General features: G+C 45.5%; 1 protein-coding gene across 2 annotated transcripts in view; it reads left to right on the top strand.

Annotated features, from left to right (window-relative positions):
• Window positions 1-1,935: 1,935 nt before the first annotated feature.
• The window catches only part of LOC148525068 (spectrin beta chain, erythrocytic-like), a 142,097-nt gene continuing 135,578 nt past the window's right edge, over window positions 1,936-8,454 (top strand). Inside the window, exon 1 of one of the 2 annotated variants that reach the window (XM_088471203.1) lies at window positions 1,936-2,024. The gene's annotated coding sequence lies outside the window, so the exon portion shown is untranslated. The remainder of the gene's footprint in view (window positions 2,025-8,454) is intronic. The other variant, XM_088471201.1, reaches the window with a different exon arrangement.

The raw sequence follows: 8,454 nt of genomic DNA, 5'->3' as shown, positions 1-8,454 counted from the left end.
TGAGCTCATCAGTTCTTTTGGCCTCCAATATCATATCTTTGTTGATGATACTCAGATCTACCTCGCCTCCCCCTCCCCCTCTCTCCTCACTTGTATCTCAAACTGTCTCTCTGCTATTTCTCTCTGGATGTTCCAGCACTTTCTTAAACTTAACATGTCTAAAGCCCCGTATACACTAGACAATTTTTTTAAACTATTTGGCCGATTCCGACGCATTGGAATGTTAAATCGTCAAGTGTGTGCGCACGATGTTTCTGACAATGCGCACACACACGAGTAGTCAGTTACATCCTCCGTCGGCTCTACATGCAGGTATGACGGGGATGTCATTAGCGAGGGCCATGCTGCTGAGTACAGCATGATTCCCGCTGTCACTGCCAGCATCGCCAAGTGTGTATGTACTTGCCGCTGCCGGGTCCCGTGACTCCCGTCGCTGTAGATGTCTGGCTGGGTACACATCGTCTAGTGTACCCAGCATTAGACTGAGCTGATCATCTTCCCTCCCTCCCCAATGGCCTCACCCTCCACAATAACCTATTGACAGCAGCATCAACATATCTAGCCCACAAGTGGGCTGTCTTGACTCCTCTGCTGGAAAGAGTGCTCAGAAAATGACTGCCGGCGATACCAATCAGCTTGTGTGCGGTCATTTTTCATAAGGTGGAAGTCAGGGCATGATCAAGTACCCAGTGTGATTGGCAGAACTGATGGATATCATCAACTTGCCCACCACCGTTTATCACTAGATTGTACCATAATCCTTTGCTTGGCAGGATCAGACTATGTATGGCCAGGTTAATCCCATTCTATAACACTGCAATCCACCTGCATCAGCCTGTAAAGTAATGTCATCAGGGAGCCTGATTCAGAGGGGCACACAGTACCGATGTTTGTGCAGTTCAGCGATTTTTTGCTACTGCACATGTGCCAAAAGTCTAGAAAATTCTTACTGCGCAGGTGCGAACCAAACTTTTCAATGACGTACACATTTGCCTACGACATCGCTATTACTTCTGCGATCCATTGGATGGTCAGAATGGAGACTTGGAGGTGACCTAAAGGAGGAATCATGGGCGTGTTATGGGCGTGTCATGGGTGTGTTTCATCATGCATCAATGATGGAGTGATCAGAGCACTTGAGCATAGCACAGCTATGCAAAGTGGGTGTCACAGGGTTTACAAAGTCCATTGCGCATTAGTGCACAAGGGGAATGCTTAAACTCTCATCTGCATATGTTCGCACTTGAGAATCCGTGATAAATCACGGACGCGCATGATCTGCGCTCATCCCTGAATTAGGCCCAAGACCTAAAGCTTGCAATAAGTTGCAACAACTATCTGAGCAGAATAGAAGGCAACTACGTGTATCTCATAGTATGGGAGCCTTTATGTCAACTGTACTAATAGCCTTAAAATATATAAAGGTAGTTTACAGAGTTATCGATACATCTTTTTAATTAGCAATAAATTAAGAATGTTCAAATATTTTAACTAAAGGTTAAGTGTAGCAAGGGCTTATGTAAAATCTACTTACCATATACCATGTTACACTACTAATCCCTGTGGAGAAATAATAGCCACTAACAATTCATAGAACGCAATTACAACAATGATCCTTGCAGGCAGTTGTAATCAAAACTCTGTATTTATTAACAGACGATGGTTCTTTCAGTAAACATATCCTAATTCTTAGAGGAAATGTCCTCCCTTTCCCTGCACCCTCACTGATGTGTCCTGCCAACTCAGTGTGTGACTGACACTCTGTCCGTGGCATTCCACAGCTGACTGTACTGGCTTTGCTAATACTGAGTTGTATCTCCACACCTCAGGAATGTCCCTGCTCACTTACTGATAATTTTATTTTGGTAACTTGGGGCGTGTCTAGAGCGTGTAGTCCTGTGTGAGAGTGTATTTGTGACCTTTTTTCAGCTGTCCTTTATCCTTTGTCCCTAAGTTTTACTTCATCTTCACTATTGTGGTGGTGACATTGGACCCAGTGTGAGGGTTGAGCAGAATACGACAAGGTAAGGTCATATTCCTATTTGTTTCCGATATACTAGATACAGCCATACATAAAAACAATGTATTTGAAAAACTTATTTGATATGTTGGACATATATTTGATGAATGTATAGTTTTATCAATAAAGGTATGTGGATTAGGATTGTGGCTGGTGGGTACTTTATTTGGCAACGACCTAATAAATCATTCAAATTAGACAACAAGGGCCAAATGTAATAGGGTGAGAGTTTACCAGTAATCTTTAAACTGGGAAAACATCTGGATGAGAGTTTAAATTGTGAGATTGTTTGGAGTCTAAAAACATGCATGTTTGAATGTTCTTAGACTCTATTACATTGGCGGAGAGGTTACTGCTAAACTCTCACCCTATTTGGCCCCAAATGTCTAATAAATCATTTTGAAAAGTAAAAAAACATTAACACAGTCCATTACACTTGTTGTAGCTGCTTATTTCCTGATGTAAATGAACTTAAAAAAAATATAAAAAATTATATTATACAAGTGAACCTAGATAATATCTCAGTATCTAGATAATAATGACTTTCATATATCTGTGTTTACCTATAAATTACACACCCTAAAAATATATTGAGTTGTGTGTGTTTAATATTTGTGTATTTAATAATTCAGCCTCAATATTATGTGTATTATTACTCTCATGAGTCACCAGTCACAGGGGTATATTTGCTAAAGTGAGAGTTTTTAGAAGTGGAGATGTTGCTCAAAGCAACCAATCAGATTCTACACCACTGTATACTTTTATGCTTCTTCATTTGTTCTGTGTCTCTTTAATTATATTTGGTGATTAAAGTGAATTTAAATATTTTATATGGGAGCTGCTGGATGGGTATAATATGTCGACATTGTCATAATGTCAACATGAGAATGTCGACAATAATCAAGTAGACAGTGATGAAATGTCACATTGTCTACCTTTTGACTACAGCCATATTATGAAGTCTGTTTATAACATAGGACTGACACAAAAAAAGAACATTATTTCCAACCAATTATTGTAGGCGGTATCACTCACTTAATGAGCATTTTCTGCAGAGCTGCCAAACCTAAAGACAGGGATCGCAGATTATTATCGCTGAATGACAATTTTTGTCTTCTCATTACTATAAAACATTGAAGTGCACTTGGGGGTCTATTTACTAAGCAGTGTTAGGAGACAGAGTGAAGAGAGATAAGGTACCAGCCAATCAGCTCCCAACTGTCATTTTTCAAACACAGCCTGTGAGATGGCAGTTAGGAGCTGATTGGCTGGCACCTTATCACTTTTCACTGTCTCCTAACACTGCTTAGTAAATAGACCCCTGAGTGTCTAAAGAATTCACAAGGAACAGATAACATGACAAATAAATTGGTGCATAGGCAACGTTCAATTTTACCAACAAATCTGTCATGTTAGCCTGAGTGTTAGAGAATGTAGACTGCAGGGGCCATTGGATAATGGGAATCGTTCAAAGGTTTCTGTAATGTTTAGCATGATGTGTTATTTGAATATATATAAAAAGGTATATAATATTAATGTACAACTACAACTAGTGGAAGCAAGCAAACCAAATTTGCATATTTAGCATCTGAAACAAATATTTTCCTTTATACAGTTGATTAACGTTCCCTTATTAAGGTTGTGCAAAAGGGTGGAAAATACAACACCATATAGCCATGGTCGGCACTGTAACATTTTATAGAGCAGCCAATCAGAGTCTAGCTATCATTTATCTAGTACATTTTATAAAATGATAGCTACAATCTGATTGGTTCCCTCTGGGCACTTGGTCCTCATGTAACGTTCCTGGGAGGTATGCCTTGTATTTGCGGACCCCACTCTTACCTGTTTGTGATCAGAGCATGTCCAGTGTTTATGCTGATCATGGCAGCTGCTAGCCAATAGGGAATTACAGTAGAAATGCATGGAGAATTGAGCTGGTTTCATATTTTGTTCTGCATAAAGTAGTCATCCTATAGGCAAGTGCATTGATAAATTCTCAGGAAAATTTGCCCGAGCACCACAACCAAGGTCATCACTGTTATTGTTGCTCCTACCATGCACCAATGGTACAAAGTAACACTAATAGTAATATATATTATATACAAACAAAATTGTTTATTACATAGTTTAGAGCAAAGCGACAATTAAATAAAGACTTTTAAGTCAATGGCATAATAAAAAAAAACTATTAAAAAAAGTTGTGGTAACAAGTTTGAGACTCGGGGTCTGGGCCCTTGATAATGGGCCCTAGTGAAGCTCCTACCTCTTGGAAATTTACAATTCTGTGAATGGATACGCAGCTCTGCATGTCAGAAAAGCTCCCACGGCTGCGGCAGGTCAGACTCAAGGGTAAGATGGCCGCCGATGTACTTTAGGTATGTGTAGTCGCAAACAGGCGAGAAGGCAGCAGTGGGCGTATTAATGCTCAGGTGATCTTTGCTGACATTAGCATATTTTCGAAGCTGTGCTGCGTGTGAAAATGCAGTTGCGATCGCATTAACGTCTGTCTCAGAATCAGGCCCAGTGTCAGCTTTCAGGACCTGCCTGGGGCTGCGAGAGAGAGATGGAAAGATCTCTCTCCTGCACCTGGAGCCTCCATAGGCTTATAGTTTCTAAAGATGGTGTAAACTACCGGGGCTACATAGGGGTCAGCAATGGCGTAACTATAAATTTTGCTCCCCCCTGCCAACATTTTTGCTGTTGCCCCCCCCCCATATAACCCCCCCCCTCGGCATTTTGGTTAAATTATTAAAGGGCCATTTATACGCAATTTGGCCCCCAGTGCAAAAGTAAAAAATTTGCTCCCACCCCACCCTAGACAGTTATACAGTAGTGCCCTTATACAGTGCCCCCGGAAGTGGTCCCCCTATGCAGTGCCCCAGGTAGTCATCCCCCTATGCAGTGCCCCTTATATAATGCCCTCAGTAGTAGACCCCCTTGAATAGTGACCCCAGTACTAACCCCCCAGCAGTGCCCCCAGTAGTAGTAGTCCTCCCCCAGCAATGCCCCCAGTAGTAGTGGTCCCACCAGTGCAGTGCCCCCAGTAGTGGTCCCACCAGTGCCTCCAGTAGTAGTCCCCACCAGCGATGCCCCCAGTAGTAGTCCCCCCAACAGCAATGTCCCCAGTAGTAGTTCCACCCCTACAATGCCCACAGTAGTAGTCCTCCCTCCCAGCAATGCCCCCAGTAGTAGTCCTCCCTCCCAGCAATGCCCCCAGTAGAGTAAACAACCACCCCAGCAATGCCCCCAGTAGTAGTCCCCCCTCCCAGCAATGCCCCCAGTAGTAGTAGTAGTAAACCCCCCCAGCAATGCCCCCAGTAGTAGTAGTAGTAAACAACCCTCTGCAGCAATGCCCCCAGTAGTAGTAGTAGTAAACAACTCCCCCAGCCATGCCCCCAGTAGTAGTAGTAGCAGTAGTAGTAAACAACAACCCCCAGCAATGCCCCCAGTAGTAGTCCCCCCTCCCAGCAATGCCCCCCAGTAGTAGTAGTAAACAACCCCCCGCAGCAATGCCCCCAGTAGTAGTAGTAGTAAACAACTCCCCCAGCAATGCCCCCAGTAGTAGTAAACAACCCCCCCCCCCCCGGCAGACAGACAGACAGAAACACAAAATCCACTTACTTTGATCAACGCTCCGGCATCGGCTCCTCCGTCCGGCGTCCTCCCGGGCAGGCCCGCTCTGCATGATGGGAGAGACGTCATGACATCTCTCCCATCATCACCCACTGCGGGAGCCGGAAGAGCCCGGCTCCGGCAGTGGGCGCAAGACAAGCAGCCGATGAGTCTGTCTGACTCATCGGCTGCTAAAACTAATACACAGCTGCTGGCGCCGGTGGCTGTGTGTTTGTTATACTAGTGTAGTGCGGACGGCACTTATGTGCGGTCCGCACTACCGCCCTGGCTGCGTGACTAACAGATGCTAGAGGTCCAGTAGGACCTCTAGCATCTGTCTCCTCCTAGGTGGCGGACATTTTTGGAGGGCCGTTTTCTGCAGATTCCATGCAGACGGCTAGTCCGCATGGAATCTGCGGCCACCACTGCGGGGTCTGCGGGGACTGTAGTTACACCACTGGGGGTCAGATCGTAGTCTCCATTGATAATAATGCTGCAATCTGTGAAATCTCCTGCATTGTACTTTTAGTACATAGGAACAATACATAAAATTATTTACATAATTTTATGTAAATAACAACAGGTTGATACATAGGCCCCTTAACAGCTGTGCAATACAGGTGTAACAGGACGCTGTGCAGATATCCGCTGCACACAGGCCTCCTTAGGCAGTAATACTCCCCTGGGTGGGAGACTACAGGACCTGACTTATCATTAAAAATAAAACCATCTAATTTTGTTCTTATGTGTATAACTATTTTGGGGTAGTGACAATTATGTGATTTGTTTATGGTTCTACAAACAAATTTCTTTGCTGAAGCTCTTGTTACAGCAATGCTGAGTCTTGCAAAGTACAGACTTCTCTATTGTTTTAGGTCTTTTAACCACTGTGCATTGTTATAATTTAGTATGATTATTTTAAAACAGAGTTTCCCAATTCCGCTATTACAGTCCAGGGGGGAAATTTACTAAAGTTCGATTTGGTATTTGATTTTATGAATCGATAAAATCGACTGAAATCAAATTGAGGGCTCGATTCAGACCCACTCACTAGATGCGTACGTATGTACCCAGCGTATGCAGTGGCGGATTTATGAGTGGTGGGCCCAGGTGCAAAAATTTGCTTTGGGTCCCTCTCCTCCTCCCTACTCCAAGTTCAAAGTGCAGTGTGTAACAGAGAGAGGTATAGAGAGTAACAGGGAGAGGCAAGAGGTAGATAAAGAGAGGCAAGATGGTGACAAGGAGAGGAAGACAGGGAGAAGCAGTGGGTGACAGGGAGAGATAACAGGCAGTAGGTGACAGGGAGAGGGAAGAGGCAGTGGGTGACAGGGAGAGGGTGATAGGGAGAGGTGACAGGCAGTGGGTGACAGAAAGAAGCATTGGGTGACAGGCAGTGGGTGACAGGGAGAGGGAAGAGGCAGTGGGTGACAAGGGAGAGGGTGAGAGGTGACAGGGAGAAGCAGTGGGTGACAGAGAGGGGGAGAGTGTGACAGGGATAGTTGACAGGCAATGGGTGAAAAGGAGAGGAAAGAGGCAGTGGGTGACAGGGAGAGAGTGATAGGTAGAGGTGACAGGCAGTAGTGACAGGGAAAAGCAGTGGGTGAGAGAGAGGGGGTGACAGGGAGAAGTGACAGGCAGTGGGTAATATGGAGAGGGAGGAGCAGTAGGGAGAGGATGATAGGGAGAGGGTGATAGGCAGTGTGTGACATGGAGAGGGGAGAGGCAGCAGGTGACAGGGAGATACAGTGGGTGCCCGACACATTATACCACACTGTAGTACCCCCACATTTTGTCACACTGTAGTGCCCCACTCATTATGCTACACTGTCATACCCCCCACATTATGCCACCTCTAGTGCCCACACATTATGCCACCTGTAGTGCCCACACATTATACTACACTGTAGTCTGCACACATTATGCCACCTCTAGTGCCCACACATTATGCTACACTGTAGTCTGCACACATTATGCAACCTGTAGTCCCCACACATTATGCCACCTGTAGTGCCCACACATTATGCTACACTGTAGTCCCCACACATTATGCCACCTATAGTGCCCACACATTATGCCACCTGTAGTGCCCACACATTATGCTACATTGTAGTCCCCAAACATTATGCCACCTGTAGTGCCCACACATTATGCCACCTATAGTGCCCACACATTATGCCACCTATAGTGCCCACACAGTGTACTTACCAGCAGCATCCTCAGGCAGCAGGCCCGGCAGAGCAGCAGTCACAGCCTCACAATGAGTCACACCCATGAGGCTGCGCTGCTGGGTCAGAGGAGCATGTGATGGGCTTCTCCTAAGAGCTCAGCACATGCTCCTCCGACCACACTGCAGAGACTACTGGTATTTATTTCCTAGTAGTGTACTGCAGTGCTGAGCCTGAGTGCACTGTGCTCCGGTTCCCTGCGTGTAGCTGCCGGGTGGGTCAGTCACAGCCTTGATGACTGCCCGGCAAGCAGCTGCACTGCACCTGTCATACAGGCAGACTCCAATATTGCGACGGGCCCCGGTGCAGTGCAGCAGCTGCACCGCCGGTAGTTCTGCCCCTGAGCGTATGCAAATCCGGCACACACCCAGTATGGCAAGCGATCGCACGGCAAGGCATTAGCACGCCCACTATGTCTTGGCGTGCGATCACTCTGTGTATGCAGACGCTCACTAGCCTGTCTTAAAACGCCCACTTCTGCACGTCATCTCCATAATGTGTATGCAACCATCAGTACATCGAGTACCATCGGAAGCGAATGCAGCGCTTGTGGTTGACTATACCCTACCACAAGCACTGCAAGCACTTTAGTGT

This window comes from Taudactylus pleione, unplaced genomic scaffold (genome assembly GCF_031769625.1).
Source record: "Taudactylus pleione unplaced genomic scaffold, aTauple2 ptg000113l, whole genome shotgun sequence".
In the NCBI taxonomy this organism is placed as follows: Eukaryota; Metazoa; Chordata; class Amphibia; order Anura; family Myobatrachidae; genus Taudactylus; species Taudactylus pleione.
This window is presented reverse-complemented; position numbering and strand designations above follow the sequence as displayed.